We start from the raw sequence: 20868 nt of genomic DNA, 5'->3' as shown, positions 1-20868 counted from the left end.
GGTCCATCCGAGCTTTAGAAAAGGTGTCTTTCTCATAGGTATTCCTGATCAGTCCTTTATTTAGTTTCAGTTCCAGATAACGACTGCATGTATTGTATAAACCATCAGTTTTTAGTGGATCTGAGAGGCCATCACTATATCTGCCCACCAGCGTTGCCCGATACTTGGCTGGGTTAACCGAAAATTCTAAGTTATCGGCCACTCCTTCAGGTGGTTTAAAACTTGCTTTAGATTTTTTTCATGCCATTATCTTGATTCGGGGCTTGAGTCAATGACTGTATCGTCCTAAGAGAGTGCGAGCATATTCCTCGATGTTTTAGGAATATCACTCTTGTACAGCTTGTGTGTTATGATGACAGATCAAGTTCTTATGCGACACCTGCCTTTAATTGCCTGCGAAAACGTGTAGCTCTTGCTACCTTGATGACGATAGTTTCATCTGCGAGGTAGCTATCGATGAATTGACATATTTTTGCAAGAAATCGTAGGCTCCTTATTTTGTAGATCAGGCCATCGTATTAGATATTATATGTATGATCACTTATCTATCAGGACCAACTCAGAGGTCATCGGACTGCTATGGCGTGTATCTATCCGTCGTTGCAGGATGACTTTTCCGTACTTTATCTTAACTTACCTCATACAACAGTGTAATTGATTGTTGATGTGGGAAATTTCAACATTCTGTCTTTGTTCTTTATGAGCATTATGACACCGCCCTATTTTCACCTTGTTGGCTTGTGTCTTAATCCACCTTGAATGGGTAGCATCTGTTACCTGAATTTTAAGTATCAATCATTACTATAGTATTCCTTTATATTAATTTAAGAGTAGATACATTTACTATCATAGGTTCCACTTAGTACGTAGTTTTGGAACTCGAAATAGACTTAAGACGAAATGCTTAGATTCTTTTTCTTTCTATTTCTAACTGGGCAACATTAGCTACATCCGGAACTGTACCTAGGGCATATTTTTTAACATCACTGCCAATTAATATGTTATGTACGAGTCCCTGGTTTGATCTTGACATCCTTAGAAAGTGAAAGGAATATTCGGTTTATCGTTTGAAGTGCCCTCATTCAACATCCCCAGCTTTGGTCAAAAACAGGAATTTTTAACACTACAATATCTAGAATGTCTGGATTTATGCCACCATTGAAGAGGCATGTGTATACCAAAGAACGCGTGAGTATTGCTCCTGCTATGCTCGTCATATCCAATAATCTGACTCCTAGCTGGTTTCCAAGAGTTGAGTTCTATAATTGATTCTATGATTGATTCTTTTAATTGAAACTGTCAACAAGCAAAAATGCTTCGTGATCACTTAAGAAGATGCCAAGTTCTTTCGTCTGAATTTCATACTACAGAGGCTTGTATACCAAATTACTTTGAGTTGACTACTGTTGCAATTAACTATGACTGCAAATTGCATTAGTTTTAGTGCCGTTCTCAATGTAGTTTTTCACCATTATAGAATCATAATAATATGCATGTTGCAAATAAACAACTTCTTTCAAATCCTAGTAATCAAAAGTAATCAGTTTATTAGTACTACGTTTTGTAATGTTTGCCTACTACAGGATTTTAATTAAGTATGTAGACAGTCTTCAAAAGGCAAACATTGGACGAGATTTGTGATCACAAGTTGAGTTTAACATGGGTCTGTAACGACGAAGTTCTTGATATATAGGGTTTTCAAATTAAAATATAATTTTTTATTTATATTTTTGGGAAATAATATGACATTCTATTGAAGTTTTGTATACCGGGAAAGTAGATGTTGGTAAACTTAAATATTTATTATGTTGTTTGTTTATATACAGTGGCGGCCATAGAATTAAGAACAACATATAAAAAATAGAAAACATAATTCCTTGGAAATAAATTTTAAAAAACCATAATATTTTTAACGACTTTTATTAGATCATAAGGGAACTCAATAAGGCAAAATTTAAGAAAATTGCAATAATCAAAACTAAAAAAAAAACACTTGTTCATAAAAATGTCAACAAACTCCTCGGACATATGATTAAGAACAATGTATTTAAACAAATAACAATGTTAAAAAAATTAACAAACAAAACTTAAAATAACTAGTGATCAGTCGAGTAGCGTTTATTCTTATCTACTTCCTAACCACGATTTGGCAAAAACATAATTATTGCCTGACAATATTTCTTAGGAATAAGGTACCACACTTGCTTAACAGCGTCGAATAAATCTGGAATATTTTTAATGTTCTATCGTCTCAAAGCCTTCTTCATATTGTTTCAGAAATTTTCAATCGAATTAAGGTCCGGGCTAAAAGAAGGCTATTTTAGAAAAGACACAGAGTTCAGATCGAATCAACCACGAATACTAGCGGCCGTATGCTTCGTATCGTTTTCTTGCTGAAATTTGCAAATTACAGGCAAGTTCTCTTCAGTATACAATAGCATTACGGTCTTTATAACATTCTTATATTGGGTCTCATTCAAAATCCCCTCAATTTTATAAATAGGACCTACCCGGGACTGGGAAAAACAACCCCAAACTTGGATCGATCCACTTCCATGTGTCACTGTGATTGTGGTGTACTTAAGATTGTATTCCTGGTTTGGGGGCTGCCGCATGTACTGTTTTCCACCTGATCCTATCCAACTGATTTTTGTTTTATTGGACCAAACGTATTTCCACTAGAACAAAGCCCATGCCTTATGGTCCTTAGCAAAGTGTATTCTAGCCGTGCGATTTTTCTTGAAATCGTCAGTTATTTACGCGTAATTAGTCCCTGTAAATTGGCTTCAATTAGACGATGTCTAATTGTTCGAATGGATAACACTAAGTTTTTATTTTCATAATTTTTTGGAGAAATTATTTCTGAAAATTCTTTCTTGGAGAAATCTCTTTCTAGAGACCAACCGCCGTAATCATGGGATTTCGACGAGAAAATCTCACAATTTGTTTATCTGTTCTAGGATCTTATTTTCAAGATTTCTTTTTTAGTGGTAGGTTTTGGGTAGTTTTATGTTCCTTAAAATGTTCAATGGCATGAAAAACCATAGTTTTAGAGCATTTTAACCTTTTTGCAAGATTCTTATAAAACATTCCGGAAGACCTTAAATTAATTATTATTTCTGGAAGCTGTGATGTTTAACTTTTTGACTTTCTTATTGTTTTCTGTATTTAATTATTTCTCAAAATCTAAATCTTATATAAACTTTCAGAAATTATTGTCAATAGATATGCTAAAGTGACATATCTACAACGTTTTCAATTTAGTGCCTGTTCTCTTTCAATGCTTGAAATTCACCCATTGATTTAGAATTTTCATAAAACATGGGAATTCCCTAAATTCTTATAAAACAGAAGCTTTGAGATTCCATCATATACTCTGAGAACATAGACTCTTACAATTTTGCTAGATTTTCTTAATATATTCCACTTTCAACACATTTATTAATGTATATACAGAGTGTCTGTGTTAAGGACTTATCACCCTTGTAAAATCTTTATTGGCTAATTTTAACGTTTTTTTTTGTTAATTAGATATTCAAGATGGGCATATGTTTAGTGACTACGATGACTATTCACCCATAGTCATAGCCAATTGCGTTTTTTTTATGGGATAAAAAGTACTATAGGTCATTTTTTAGGGTAAATATGAAGGTAGATTCTCAATTAGAATGATCTAAAACCCATTTGTACTAATTTTCCTTTTTTGCTATACAAGATGTTCGAAAAAATCAATAAAATATATTGTAAAAAAAATTATAAGAAACCTTTTAAACCAAAATTTCTCCATACACTTGAAGCTGGAAATCAAAATCTACGAATGGAGTTCTGTTTATGGCTGCAGGATATGTATCAAGAAGATCCTAACTTAAAAAAAAAACATCTTATACACCGATGAAGCTACGCTTATGATAAACGGTGTAGTGTCGGCACAAAATAGCAGAATGTGAAATAATCATAACTCGAACTGGATATAAAATGAATCGAATGTAAACGACAATACTTCTCAAGAGTAAACGTTTTCTGTAGTATTGTAAATCAAAAGATTATTGCGTTATATTTTTTCAACAAATTTAGAATGCTGCTCGTTTTCTGAGATTTCCACAAAATGAGTTTAGTGACGCACTTGATGAACTTCCTCTTGATTATCGCTACAATTTACATTTCCAACTTGATGGAGAGCCCATTCGTAATGCGGTTAATGTGAGAAATTGGTTAAATGACACTTTTCCCAAACACTGGATTAGACGAAATAGTTCTATTATTCGTTGACCGCTGTGATCTCTGGATATTCGCCCATGAATTTGTTCTTGTGGGGAACAATAAAAAATAATGTTTAAGCCAGAAGACGCCGGAACTGCGAGGAACTTTGTGTACGCATTAGAGAAGTTTGTAAGAGCATAAAATAATTGTGAGAGCAATAATCAACTAATGACGTATTGAAAAATAATCATCGACGTATTGAAAAATGTATAAGAAAATTTGGGAGGGTAATTGAAAATACTAATATTTAACCCAAAAAAACTCTTTTCAAAAAAATGTTTATTCTATGTTAAATTGAAATTAACATTAATTTATTGTAAAAAGCTTAGTTTTTAATGTTTAAACAGTTAAAAGTTATTTAATAATAGTAATAGGTTTTTTTCTTTAACAACCGTCAATCAGTTTTATTGTTAAAATACATTTTTTGCCAATTTTAAAACCTGTTTACATAAAAAAATATGTTTTAATGATTTTCTTGAACACCGTGTATAGCAGAAAAAAGAGAATCGATACAGGTGACTTTTAAGTCATTCTAATTGAAAATCTGCCTCCATCTTTATCCTAAAAAAAGTCCTCACAGTACTTTTTGAAATTTGATTCCATAAAATGCACGCAATTAGCTATAATTATGGGTAAAGATTCGTCGTACCTATTAGGCAAATGCTCATTTTAAATATCTTATTAGCAAAAAAAAATCAAAATCGATCTAGAAATTAAGATTTTACAAGAGTGGTAATTTTTTAACCCGAACACATTACATATTATATATTATATATACAAGGTGTTTCATAAACATATCGATACATTTTCACGGGATGTAAGGAGCATAAAGACAAATATTTAAATTGAATAAAGTTAAGTCCGAAATCGTTTCGTTTTCAAGATATCAAGTGTTTAATTTCTTTCTTTTTAATATTTTTTAAACATTTCAAAAACCGTTTGGACACAAACGGACATGAAACTGAGGACACGCTGTGGCGGGATAAATGTGCATGTTCTGGAGTAGGCAGAATATTTCTAATTACACCAGTGGCGTCTGTGCGGCCACTAGCGTTTCTAAGCGGGCATGTGAATTCTCTGTAGCCCAAATATGGCTATTGCGAAAATTAATGATACTGTTACATTCGCATTACGTTAGAAAATCCTGAGCTGTTGTTAATTGAATTGGTATATAATCAAGTGAAAAATCTACTTTGAAAGGAAAATCCTCAGGTTATAAAGCCAGTACATTTGGATAAATAAAGATAAAGTTGTTGAACTTGAAAATAAAAAAGGTCTTCTTCGATTCTATTTATGACAGCTTTTTTAATCTGAATTGTGGACATATGTATTTTCCTCTTAATATTGTCAGTTTCTCAAAGTCTTGTATAAGTATGCATACTTTGGACGTGTATACAGGGGGGGGCGTTCCAGCGCTGTAAGTCATTCATACATATCTACCATTTATGGGTTGGTTAATTGAGTTATTTTAAACAATATATTACTTGAAATTTTAAAAAGAAGTACACAAAAGTCAGATTTTGTCAATTACTGTCAAGTTTCTAAAATCCATAAGCACCAGACTATTTTTTTATTTTTATAGTAAAAATTCAAATTTTGAATCTGTTTTTTTTTCAGAATGACTGCTGTTACCGAGAACTGCTAAGAGTATATCTTGTTGGTAAAAATGATTGTAATCAATCACAATAATCAGTGATCTGCAAAAAGTTGTGGCTATTTAAATTCAGGTATATTGCAGTATGCGGTGTTCTCTATTGGAAACAAAAAACTTAATAAATATTGTATTTTTCGTCAGAGTTTCGCGTTATCGCGTAAAAACAAAATGAAAAGTTTAATTTGAATACCCCATATCTCAAGAATTTATCTGCTGCAAACCCATATTAATCTGAATTTTTTCTCCTAAAATACTTCAACATTCTTCTCATAAGAAAAACATTTCGAGATTCACTTCAAAGATTTAAATAATTTTGTACCGATTTTAGATCCATCTTCAAATTGGCGATACAAAGTTTCGTTTCTTAGATAATACATAAACATACAAAACGGCTAATTTCCTTTACTGCTTATAGGTATGCATGAAATGGTCTATTTAACACCTATTCAAATGCCTGCCATTATTAGAACAACTTTTCAACACGGATAAGCTGATTTTGCACATGTGTCCATATCCAGGAGTACTCATTAGGATGCTGACAGTTGTGGAACATCCGTAAGATATTTGATCTCGATTTAATTTCTCTAATTGTGCATCTTGAGTAGTACACGGCACGACGAATGTGCATTATTTGTTACATTGGCAACAGCAATACAAAGTCCTTTTGGTTATACAAGCTGAGGTCTACTTTAACTATTTTTGGGCCATTTAATTCGGAAAACAATTCTAATTTTAAATTTCAGGACAGATGGTTCCCATTGCGCCGCTGCTTTTTCACTTAACCTGGTTTCGGACTATTTTTGAGTTTTCTTTGGGAAACGTAATTTCCTGTTGTCTTTTCTACGAAGTAACACCGGATGTTTTATTTGATTGATCGGAATCATCTCGCAGTTATTTTTAATTTAAAAATAATGAATGGAAAATTGAGTTTGGCGGGATTTTAACTCGTTTTATATTGCCCAATTTATTGTAAAGAGAGTATCAAAAAATTTCTGGTCAAGTGTGCTGTGTAAAAGTTTGCATGCCTGACTTGTATCTGGTAACTCAATTCATGTACTGAGTGAAATGTTTCACAGTCAAATTCAAGGCCCAATTTAGCTACTACAAGCTAGTAGTAAACAAATCACAATTAATTTGTTTCAAATCATTTTTGAATAAAAATTTTCTAATATATTAGTTACAAGATATTGAACAAGTTTGAAAATTTCCCTTGCAAATAATACAGGAAATTTGACGTATTATAAGAAATTTTCAATATCTTGTACAACAACTTGGATAATCTACATCAAACTGAAGTAAAGTATCAGAATTTAATAGTATGCCTGTCAACCATCGTGCAATGCGACTTATTAGTCCTATTTTTAAGTAATCGAAACGTGTTTAGTCTTAGTCTAACATTTTTATACTTGTATTTCAACGTGACGTGTTTCGAAAAGAATTTAAAACCATAAATAAGCGCTATATAAAAATAGTCGCTACAATGGCGAATCCCAATCTGTTGCCAACGATGGATAAAAAGGAGGCAAACAAGAAAAAGTGAGAATTTAAGACGTCGTGGCTTTCAAATGGGATGCATGGCTTAGGATTTTCGAGTGAAATTTAGTGCATTAGCCTCCGAAACTAAAAATATTCCCCGGTTACTCCCGACTTATAAATAAAACAGTGAGATGCAGCACGAAACCAACAACAGCTTGAAGTTATGAGATGTGTTATCTAAGGTGTAAATTATTCGGATTCTGGGCATATTTTGCATGATATTCATCTCAAATTCCATTAAACATCAAAGTGTTTAATAATCATTTCTTAAACCCTAATTCATTTCCGTTTCAAACAGATTCTTCGGAAAATAGCGAGAAGGTACTGAGGTGACATTTCCACATATCTGTCTACCTCAAAAATGTCCTATAAAACCTTCGTTTCAACAGAGTTGCAAACTATTTCTAGATCATCAGAAATATGTGCCAGATTTCTAAACTGGTATACCTACTAAACATACTCTTGTCAGTCCGGAATTGGCTTACCAACCTACAATCTCCTTCGTTGGTGGTTGGAATGACTCGATTTGTTGAAATCTTTAAGGAAGCACTTTCATATAAAGTTACTCATCCAGACGTAAATACCTGGCAACTCATACAGCTTGAAGATTTATGTCATCACTCATACATTTTCAATTATTGTGCCTCCAACATAAACACTGGCGCCAAAATTTCAGTCTGGCGCTTTCATATTACACAGATAATTTAAGTGTTAACTCTGATAATCCAGAACATATCGTTTCAGTTTCAGATTTCGAGTAAATAATTCCAAGTATCGGTATTTCCTCTGCTATTTGCGCTGACGGTGATTTCCACATGATATATGGCCCTTAAGGGCCTGGAGACTGTCTGGACTAGCAGGATTTATGACACTTCGTTGCTTGTTACGCGGTCACACACCACAACGTTATTTAAAATGTTTGTAACTATCATTTTTTACATTTATACCTTACGTCTTTTATTTCATCTAATTTAAGTTCTTCTTTTTCTATAACCAATAATTGTTTTGATGATAATTTTATGTTAACACTTCATAAATACTTATTTGAATACTTGATTTTATTGAGTTTAACCTTTGGATCTTACCAACATACCATCTGATTAAGACTATAAAGGGATTATTAGTGATTCTAATCTTCAGAATTCTTATAAGTATAAAATATCTCTCAAATTATTCTTGAATTTTTATATATCTTTCTCTATTATCTCTAAAATTATTTTAATAATTTAAAACAAGATATTTACAATCTAAAGCAGAAGTCAATGAAGGTTTAACCAAATTTAAGTTATTTTTAACCATATTAGGATAATGGAAAACTACACGTGTATAGAGAAAATTATAGCAGTCGACAAAAAAAATGTTTAATCAAATATCCTGACAAATAAAATAAGTGAACCTAGTTGTTTATCAAATATTACAATATCAATAATACAATATGGTAATTGTATTTGCATTTTTGGGAAATAGAATATACATATTTTTATTGAATAATTAGAACATCAATTGAATTAAGTTGGAAATTACCTGAATGAATAAACTTTGCATTTTCAAAATGATGGTTCGCACTCTCTTTAGTACGCCTTATCAATAAAAAAATGTTTAGATCTACAATGTCCGGGAAAAAGTCCCATATTAATAAGAAGCAAGATCTCCAGATTTGATACCGTCGGACATTTTTCTTTGGGGCAATGTAATACTTAGTAGTTTCCAACAATCGAAATAATATCTTGGATTTTACAAATTAAATATCGTATATCGATATAGATCAGACAAAGTGAGAGGAATTTTTCAGATTTATGCACAATCTGGAAATTTGTTTTTCAAAATTATCTGTGTGAAAATAATCATATTATTACATAATATGAAACGACAGTTATGTTCGAGGAGAATTGCATCAACCAAATACCTACGTATATTTAACTAAATATTTAACTAAAGTATAATAACTTTCATTGAATTTTTGACTCGTAGACATTGAGAGTAGACATTAAAGGAGAGCAGAAATTTCTGTCTTTGCATATTACTGTGGTTACAATTATTACTTAATAACAAGATACCGACTTGATTTTAAGTACAGAATAGGTGATGAATAAACTTATATCTTATAAACTTCTGTATAGCCATTTGAAATACGTAACACTTAATATTTTCTTTGAAAATGTTATCATGGCCATTCTCTTATTTTAAATTTATCTGTCCTACAGTTCGCATATTCATCATCTACTCGAAGTAGATAGGGACAATACTTTTAGGGCACTGCTTAAGCTAAATCCAGTATATAGCGGGAGATACACATTTGGCCACATATGTGCAAATAAATAATCCTTGTGATGGATGAGTTTTTCAAACGATATATTCCCCTACTTGGTGCAGAAAATTAATGAACCTGTCAACAAACACGTACCACTAAAAGTATGACCTACACTTGCAGAGAAATGACTGCAATTTACTTTAGTTTTGAACACCTATTTGGGTTATGTAGGACATGTTGTATAATAATTAATGTGGTAGCAAGCTTCCCATACCTAGACAATAGACTGTGTATGCAGCCGTAAACAAACTAAAATAAACTTGGCACAATGATCTGGAAACCCAATACATGCGCATACATAAATAATCATAAATACATTCGACAGGAACTACAAAGCTAGTCATCGATCCTGTTTCTAAATTTATCTGCATGATCAGTACGTGAATCAAATCATGCTAATTTAAAAGATAGGTCTCCAGAGAGTTTTGAAAAATATTAATTCGTAATGAAATTGGTAAAATAGATTTGAATGAACCAGCCTCTTAAATAAAGAATAAACACATTAAAGATTGCGCAGTCTAGAAAACCGAAACTTGATTGATATGAAATTGTAAGTGAAATTCTTTTCTCTAACACTGCATCTGAAATAATCCTTTCCGATCATGAAATTAAATATAAAATTAATTAATTCCATCACGTGCAACGAAATATTGTTCACTAATAGGTATCCACCGATCTTAGCCATTTTGTTTTTCATTAGTGCATTTTAAACAGGAAGGATACGAGCGATACATCAAACGTTAACGATGGTTATATTACAGTGCTTGCAAATGGTTCTAATCAATTCATAATTTAACTACTTCCATTCCTAATGTAAGTAATAATACAATCGAATTAATTGTGTTAGAGAAAATATAGTCTAAAATTCGCACGGAATAATATATCCCGATCTTTCTGAACTAATCCGTAGATCTCGGGTTGGCTCAGGCTTCAAACTTCGTTCGTACGTGACATTATCTATTTCATATTTGTTATAAAATATACTATTTTCTTTAGTTATATAAAAGGCATCAACTTTCGTTACAATTCACTTCGAGCCAAAATAGCTGTTTTGTCAACAGTAACAGAATGTTCAGGTTAGGTAGGTTTTAGGTTCATTATGAGTGCACACATGTTTCGCTTTCCCCAAACAATATCAATTATTATTTCGATAAAGGCATATAAAAAACCATTATTTAACACAAAAACATATATAGGATGGTCCAAATTCTAGGCTCACCAGTGGAATTTCGGATTCAATAAGAGATCAATTAATCACTTAACAAAAAGCAAAATGCACCTGAAAAAAACCGAAATTTGGCAAAAATGATTTGTTTTTCCCGACCTTATTTAACAAGACCTTGAATCAAAGATACCACTTTACTATTGATACTTTTGCTTACCTACAAAATGGTGTTAGTAAAATTTCTAGCCGACGTTTCGAATTCACGGCACTATCATCAATTTTAATGTTTTGAACACAAATATATAGAATTTTATTTTTCATTTTTAGCATCTATTGAATCTTGATCTATGATTATAATTTGTGTTCCCTATAGAAAGAAATCAACATATGAGAATGAATTAGATTTAAAACACATACGGCCATCTGTTTCTCTCATATACGATATTCATTATTATACATATATCATATACACTATTTTTGCCTCATCGTAAGCTTTACTTCGTCTAACTCATTATCCTCTGAGAGAAGTAGGGAACATTAATTTTTTTATCCTACAGTCGAATACCCCTTTAATGCAATAGCGAGGATTGTAGGTATTAGATATTGAGGTATTGGCTTAGTTTATAAGATAATGATGCAGACAAAGAAAAACGTATACAGCAATCAATATGTATAATAAGAATATATACAGGGCATTAAAAGCAGAGTGTAAAATGTTTAAAGAGGTAATAGTGTGAACCAAAATAAACAAAAAAGTTTTAATAAACATAAGTCTGCAAAGTAACGGTTTCGGGGAGCCATGTTAAAACTTTTTTGTTTATTTTGGTCCATACTGTTACATATTTAAACATTTTACACTCTTTTCTCACCCTGTATATTTATATGCTGTAATCTTTTTTTTACACTTTAAATTGATCTTTTCTTCTAGTGAGAGTTTTATTAATATTTTAAATTTGGTAGCTATTTCATCAATGTAATATTGATTACGTTGAATTAATCACTGACCAATTACATAAGTATTTAAACTAGTGCAATTACTGCAATAACTTCCTTGGTCACTTTAGCAATGTCGTAACTAACTAAAATTTCTTGTGGCCATATTCTTTGAAGATATGATTCATGAAATTCTCTTTTTAAATGCATATCGTGCAACGAAAATAAATTTATAATTTTCGATAACTTTACCCTCATTCAACTTAAACTGAAAAACTTCATTTACATTTTGCCTTTACCAAAAATTGTAGATAATTTTCCTTCTACTCATAATTTTATATTTCCATAATATATATTATAATATAATATTAAAAAATTGGGAGTAGAAGGAGAAGAACCCCTGATAATTTTTTGCTAGCCTGAACTGACATTATTTGAAAACTTTATGTTACTTGAACTGATCTTTCATAAAAGTTTGTAAAAATATTTTCACTTATCTGAGATTAACTTTAGGGCTAACTTTCAGTAATTTCATCAACTTTGAAGTGGTATTTTTGACATTTAACCCAATTGACGAGGAAGGCATATGTCAATTGTTATACCAAAATGTGCTTTTAAGCACAATGTCTATTCAGTTAAGCAGTTAATCTTAAACATTATTTGCAACAATAAATACATAGAAATAAATGAGTCATGCGTGCATTCTTCGATAAATAATTATCAATATTCCGCAATAGATAGCATACATATCTTTGAAAAATATGTTGTAATCGATCATTTCCGGCAGGAAAAACACCCGAATCATTCACTGGATATTAGAACAAAGGGTCATACCTTTTTCCGATATTGGGGGTGATAAATCCCCTAAAACGGAACTCTCTATGGAGCCCTGATGAAGCTTCAGTAATGCATTGAACAAAATATTACATCGATTCCAGAAAATTTTCTTTCCTTTCCTTTATACTTCCCATTCGGACTTTCCTTTGTGTTTTATTCCATTTAAGGATTTCGAGATAAAGTTGACCACCGTTGACAGGACTTTATTGAAATATATTTTCAAAGGATGTATTTGTAGGCGAACACTGAAGATATTAACACCCCTACGCCAACCGATCTCTCAGTTTTACATATTTGACTGAACACAATATATTTGATCGCAATATTTGAACGACCCTTTAAAATTTGAAAAGGGTGCCTTTTCATAAGCGAAACTCTATTAAAACAAATTTTAACCCGTTGCGCCTCAGCTTCGCGTCCTTATCTACAACTTTAGGGTCAAATTATCCCTCTTATTTAGATGAGCTTTTTGGTCAATGTGAACCCCTTTCGTTGAGTTATAGGGCTCTGAATGGGCCAAATCAACTTTGAATAAAGTGTAAGGAAAACATTTATTGCCAAGTCAGCAAAAGCAATCGAGTGTGCATGTAGAAATGAAAATGCGATGTTGGACAACCTGAGGACAAGTGTTTCTAGTTATTGGCTTTGTCAGGCATATGTCAGAATACAATAAACAGGCAAGGGTAAGATCTATAGAAAATGAAACAAAACAAAGGAATTGCAGACAGACATCGCTTTTCTGGAAATACCCAATTTTTCTCCAACTTTGACAAGTGCGTTTCAGGTGTGCATACTTTGTACGCATACATGCCTCATAGAGCCAATAATAAAAAACATGTGTTACCGAGTTGTCGAGTAACTTCTTTCCATTTCGATGTGAACGAACGATTTCTTTTGCGAATTTGCCACCGAATTTATCTTCCATTTAAATTTATTCAGAGTACAGTTTTCCATGTTTTTGAATAAAATATGGAAGGCTAAATAGAAGCGATTTATTGTTTTCGTCTACACATCAGAAACTAATCATTGTGTTTTAACAATTACCAGTACTCGTAATAATAACTATTATTGTGGTATTTTATTCAAACGCGTGCCAGCTACACTCATTTGAACAAATCGGGAGGGGATTATGTTATTATGGGTCACTTTGTCGGTTTGAATGAAGTTAAATAAACGTTTTAATAGCTTGAACATACGAACGTTTTGAGGTATTATTAAATAAACATAAATTGCATACGCCCTTTCGGGAGAGCAAATTTGAATTTGGCTCTTTATATGTCGGTTTGGTTTGGCAACCAACGCGAAGGGTTAAAACACAACGTTGTTTCAGTTTTTACAAAATGCCAGCAACACTAGCTAACTGCGCGGCAACTAATTGCAAAATAAGGCCCTAAAACTAAACTAATTTCCCAACTTTGCCAGTAAAACGTCACATGCGGCCGCCATGTTGTACAACTCCTACGAATCAGCAGCACCTTTTCCTAACGGGAGTTAACTGCTGAACTTTCGAAAAGTGCAAAAGTCTCGCAAGGTCCCGCCACGACTATTTGTTTTAATGTAGCTTTGCTCGAAATGCAAATTTTAGGGCAGTTTATATCAGAGTACGATAGTATTGATAATGTTAATTATAGTAATTTACATATTTAACAAGTACCAAATGTGAAGTTTTAGGAAAGGCATTAGTTTATGTCTGTGCGAGCTTGTATTCGAGTTCATAAATGGATGAGTCGCGTACTCATTACGTACGCATTTACATACAACGTAAAACCCGTGGCAAGTAAGGTAGGACATAGTTATGCGTAACACATGTGACATAAGTTAACATAACGTAAAAACGTTAAACCAGTTCCAACATACAGCGCATACGGCACATGGGTAGTTTACCCTATTACGGAAGTAACTGAAGCGGTTAGTAAGAAAGTTGCACATTGTTACGGTCTTACGTTTCGTTAATTTACTAACCTGGCTTTATTTTTATACAGACTTATCGTACTATGTTGTCATTGTGTTGTATGTGTTAATATTTACCGCTCATGTGCAGTAAAGTGTTATTTTGAGATTGCAAATCCATGCGGCAAATCAACTTCATCACGCGCTGACAAAAATACATTTTTAACAATATTAGGATCAACTAAATTTGTACGTTTGCTGTAAATTCATCAGTCAAAGCTGTCCAAACATTTATGTCTGTATATCGTTTATAAAAACCGTTTTGAAGGAGTGAACTAGGTTTTAACCATATATACATATGTAGTAAACCAATTTTAACATTATTTAGTAAAATAATTTCTTCCCTACAACTAGGGAACCAATACGAGTGATGGAAACAAATGGAAAACATAACAATAAAGCAGTAGAAAAATAAACCGGGTCAAACTCCAACGCATTATTGATGAAAACGAATCCCTGAATTATTTGTTACGTATATTCGTATTTTCTTGTTTTACCGTTTCCAAAGCACATTTAGTTGCTTTTGAAAGCCGTTTTTTCCTGAAATGCTCCTCTAAGGGGATCACTTATGGCCCGGACTGCAAAAAAGCTTTAAAAATAGATTTCATATTTCCGAGCCTTCATCAGCGAAAATCCCTCATCGTTAATTAAAATATTCCGGGGCTTATTAAAACTTTTTGTTAATGGAAGTTGGTAGGTCTGGTTTAAAATAATGGTCTGGTTTTTGGACATGGCATTAACCCAGTCGAACAGAAAATGGAAATTTATGCTCCCAGCGAGAGGCCGTTTTTCCTGCCAAATTTCTTTATTAAATTATCTGCCTGAAACCTTTTTCGGACAGAGTTTAAGGGTTAATTATTCTTAATTTATCTGGAAATGCTCAGTTTAAGAAAATTCAGTGAGTTGTTTATGCAGCTTTACTCAATTCCGCCACAGTCGATAAATTAAATCTGCCCTCACCATAAAATCAAATGGGAGTAATAGTGAAAATAAGAATATTAATTTTCATTATTGTTTAATATGTCGAAAAAGGAGGTGTTTGCTTGTTTCTTTTTAAACAATGTTTAAATTCTAATTACCATAATGTTTGAAACAAGAATTGGTGTGACTTTTTTAATGGGGAAAAGAAGAAGTGGAATTTTTAGCTGTTTTACTTTCAGCCATTGCCCATGAAACACGATTGTGTAAAACGCATTAAAACAGCGTTCCCGCGAAATGCAAAAGTCTTTAAGTGAATAAGTTTGCCGAAGTTTTCATTTTCTTAAAAAGTTTATGAAATCGTTGGAATATTCCTCGGTGCCAGTCGTGCGAATCTGTTAAAGGAATCCTGCTAAAGTTAATATTTACGTTGGGACTTTATTATAACTTTAAAATGATTTCGTTTAGTTTTGTTTCTTTTGCAAAATATATTCATAGAGTTAATAAGCCATTTGAAATTTTATTTAAAGTTTGAAGTCCAGAAGTTGAGTTTATCGACAAATAAAAAATTAGTAAGCACGATGAGACAATTTCGTCTTCGAAGCCAGTGCCTAAATACGTTTAATCTTGTAACAAGTTCCATGTGAAGAGCAAATACCTTTCATAACTTAGTATCGTAATTCTGAAAATACAGGAAGTAGCTTGAATATGTTTAAATTTATGTAATTTTCTTTTTTTCTTCATCTTTTCAGCGTAAAACAAAATTAAAATAAATCTTGTATGAAATTTATAGAGAAACGCTGATTCTTATTTGGAAAATTATACATTTCCTAACAGGTTACATAAACAGTTATTGCAGAAGAAAGTAAATACAATAATTGATAATTCAATACGGTTTTAATACAAATTTTGATGTTATAGTAAAGTGACTATTGTAAAAACGAAAATAAGAAATCGCAAAAAAGAAGCAATAGTGCTGATGGACACCATTGCTATATAGGGTTATTCACCCAACCCGTTCATTAGAAGTTTACTAGGATCTAAAAGTGATACGAATTTGAAAATTTGGAGTTATGTTAAGTTCGACACATACTATTTTTTTAAAATAGTTTCAACTTGCTGTCACTTCCGGTTTAACTGGAAATAGCTGTAACTTGCTTATTTCAAATGGAACCCCCAGTATATTATTTTATTTTTAGATTCTACATAATATTTTAGGTACATTTTCTGTATAATGTTCTATACTTAGTTCTTACCGTTATTGAGATATTTGACCTTGAATTAAAAATGTGCCTCTGTAATGGCCAATTTTAACATTGCATATCTCGGCAGTTATTATAGACATAATCTCCATATTTTGCAGAATGTCAATACATAGTCTTAGGTTCACACTTTCACTATTTATATGGCTTAGTATTATACAGGGTGTCCAAAATTCAGCTCCTAACATTTGCATATTTGAAGTTGCAAAAGTCGGTTTTTTAAAATGGAACACCCTATAACTTTAAGCAGTATCAAGTAGAAAATGTAATTCTCTATCGAACTATATTAGGGTTACCCATACCTATTCCAAACCATTTTCGAAATAATAAATAAAGTTTATGTGAAACTAATAGTAGATCTGGTAATTTTTTATTATTCGCGTAATTGGCCGTGGAAAAGAAATAATGACAGTTATTTGTTAATAATGACTGTTATTGTACGTTTTTGTTTTTCGGTGGCAAGTAATAACTGTCATTATTTCTTTTCCATGGCCAACTACGCGAATAATAAAAATTTACCAGAATGAATATCTAAAATTAGTTTCACATAAATTTAATTATTTCGAAAATGATTTGGAATAGGTATAGGTAACCCTAATACAGTTCGATAGAGAATTACATTTTCTACTTGATACTGCTTAAAGTTATAGGGTGTTCCATTTAAAAAAAACGACTTTTGCAACTTCAAATATGCAAATATTAGGAGCTGAATTTTGGACACCCTGTATAATACTAAGTCATATAAATAGTGAAAGTGTGAACCTAAGACTATGTATTGACATTCTGCAAAATATGGAGATTATGTCTATAATAACTGCCGAGATATGCAATGTTAAAATTGGCCATTACAGAGGCACATTTTTAATTCAAGGTCAAATATCTCAAAAACAGTAAGAACTAAGTATAGGACATTATACAGAAAATGTACCTAAAATATTATGAAGAATCTAAAAATAAAATAATATACTGGGGGTTCCATTTGAAATAAGCAAGTTACAGCTATTTCCGGTTAAACCGGAAGTGACAGCAAGTTGAAACTATTTTTTAAAAATAGTATGTGTCGAACTTAACATAACTCCAAATTTTCAAATTCGTATCACTTTTAGATCCTAGTAAACTTCTAATGAACGGGTTGAGTGAATAACCCTGTATAGTTCGTTTCTGTGTTATCAAGAAAGTTTCCTTACTGGTAAAATGGTACCTAATAATTCATAGACCAAAGAAAATTACTTCAGACGGAGAATCTCCATTCAGTTTAGATTAGGTCAGGTTAATCGGGTGGTAATTTTATTATATGCTGAAATAATGGTATGGAAAAGGTGTAATAATTTTTTCAGAGTTTGTTTACCAGTTTGTTAGTCCTTTCTTCTACTAGTCTGTAATGTAGGATGTGACATTAATGGTTTCGAATGTATATGGACAACGCGCATATCAAAAATAGCCTTTATTGGTTGGGAGAAATTCATTCGAAAGTCAAGGGTACTTAGCCTCAGACAAAGGCCCTAGTTACTTCAGGTTAGTTCAGATTGTTATCGCTGGAAACAAAAAGGGCTAAATTAGATCCGATTTGTTGAATTTATGTTAGTGTTCTAGATACAAAGTATAAGCTTATGGATGGTCTGATTTGAATTAAAAGAGTGTTGAAGAAATTGTCTTAATGGAGTAAATTGTTTGAGCACCTCCTGATGAAGTAAATTATTTCCTAGCCAATTAATTAACCAGCTGCAATGATTAGTTCTTTCTTTGGTTCTATAGCGTGTTGACGAGTTTCGTTAACTAGACGCGACAGTGGCCTCCTGCAAATTCTGCTGCTTTCACGTAATATAGTGAATATCCTTACTCATATAAAATCCATATTGTTTCACTTCTACTTCCGTTAGGACAATGTTGCAAAAGAACTTATGGTACTCCAATGCCAGTGTTATATGTACTTGCCAATATTATAAGTATGTGCCGAAGGTCGTAATGTACAAGAAATACCCAGTGCACCTTTTCGCATATTTTTGATCAATTTAAATTCACACCATCTAAACATACATCCATAAATAAATGTTTTCTGATAATATACATTTGGAGAGCATACTTTCGAAGAGCTCAAAATTTGTCAAAATCTAAGCCGCTAGGGTTATTTTATCTGTATGATTACGTTACTAACTTAATTGCCTAGACCTTTCCTTATTCAGTCAAGTTTGTATGTCTTATAATTGCCAAAATCTCAATACATGTAACACAAATCTTGGACACACTGTGTATGATTTATATTTACCTCTATAAAGTAATGAAATTCCAACTAATATAGGGGTGGTGTACAAACTTACATTTTTTTAATCGACACCTGTTAGACCTCCAAACGATTTATTGACCTAGCTAGCCTAAGGAAAAAAGTTAAAATATAGTATGAAAACGTTATCCTAAGGAACCTTTTAAAACACATACACTGTGTATGACCCTGAAATATCTTTAAAAATATACAATTTATTAAAGAATACTTTATATTTAGAAAAATTGAAGGAATTTAAAAATTTTACTCTTTTGCGGTATTTAGAAATATACAAAGTGCGTTACAAAGTAGAAGTGAATTAAAGTTGTATTTTTTCTTATGAAATGTGAAACTTTTTATGAAATTTTCTGATTCACCCTCGCATTCTGAACATATTTTATGTAACATCTTCTATTACTAACTAGTGGTTCAGCAGAAATTGCAGGTTTGAAGTAAACCGAACGAACTTACTTTTATTGGATTAAGTGCTCAAAATGTGCATATGCCATAAATCTAGTCATTTATCAGGCCATTCTAAGTGTGATTTATAAGGATGATACTGGCTTGTCCTTTTTTGTATAATCTATCTCGTAATCAGCTTGCTGCGGTTAATGCACAAAATAAGTCTTTCAGAAAGGAAACGTATAACTTTACTTATGATAAGAAATTTTGATGATAGACAGAGATTGTTTATTAAAAAGCCGAGTTTTTCAATGCTACTTTTTCAAATAGCGAAAGCAATAGCGAAATCCATAGTTTTAAAAACCATTCGTAGATTCGAAGAAACGGGAAATTATAATGATAAAGTTCGTTCTGGCAGACTAAAAGCGACAAACAGTAATGAAAATACTTTAAATACGTTGCTGTAAAATGTTGAAGATCCATAATTATCATTAAGAAAAGCTGCTTCACAAAGTGATAATCTGTTTAATTCCATTAGACCTAGGTTAATGACAAACCATTTTCATCCTTATAAAGACATTTTAGTTTAAGAACTATCAATTGAAAATTTTGATCGCAGAATGAAATTTTGTGATGCAATGATACGTAAATAGGAGAAAAATAGAGATTACTTCAGCCACGTTATTTTTTCTGATGAAGCAATTTTTATGCTAAATGGAGATATAAATCGAGATAACTGTCGTTACTAGCCAGCAGAAAATCCCCCATTAAACGCGAGAAACACACACACAACATCCTCAAAAAATCAATGTGTGGGCAGCAACCGTCGAAAGAACATTAGTAGGACCTTTCTTTATTGAATGAAATTTGATATCAGAGATGTATTTCCAATTATTGCAAAATCAAATTGTACTAGCAATTGTCAACATAATGGAGCCACATTTCCAACGTACGTGATTCCAGCGGGATGGGTTCATTTTGGGCTACTGGTGCGAGCCTACTTGAATGACTTATTTCCTAGCTGGTGGATAGGGCGAGGAGGGAAAATAGAATAGCCCCCTAAATCACCGGACTTGACGCCTTTTGACTATTTTCTATAAGGCCACTTAAAAAGTAAGGTGTATGTGACGAAACCGACAAATTTAAATCAGTTAAGACGTACTGACGAATGCCGTCTCATTGCTACTGAAATGTTGGAACATGTTATTGAGAAATTCTATTAAAATTTAGCTTATTGTCAAGCAATTTAGGGGTTACATTTTGAGCACTTACTTCAATAAAAATAAGTTCATTTATATAAGAAAAATTTCCTTTTTTTTAATTCTACAATAGCTGTTGAACCGTTAATGTTCGCCGTAGAATACATTACATGAAATGTGT

At 32.2% G+C, this 20868-nt stretch overlaps 1 protein-coding gene across 1 annotated transcript in view; it reads left to right on the top strand.

Moving 5' to 3' along the window:
* mspo (M-spondin) overlaps positions 1-20868 on the top strand; it is a 201680-nt gene that overhangs the window by 16503 nt on the left and 164309 nt on the right. The gene's annotated exons all lie outside the window — the stretch shown is intronic.

Source organism: Euwallacea similis, chromosome 31 (genome assembly GCF_039881205.1).
Source record: "Euwallacea similis isolate ESF13 chromosome 31, ESF131.1, whole genome shotgun sequence".
NCBI lineage: Eukaryota > Metazoa > Arthropoda > Insecta > Coleoptera > Curculionidae > Euwallacea > Euwallacea similis.
Note: the sequence above shows the minus strand (reverse complement) of the source record. Positions and strands in the feature narration are given on the sequence as shown.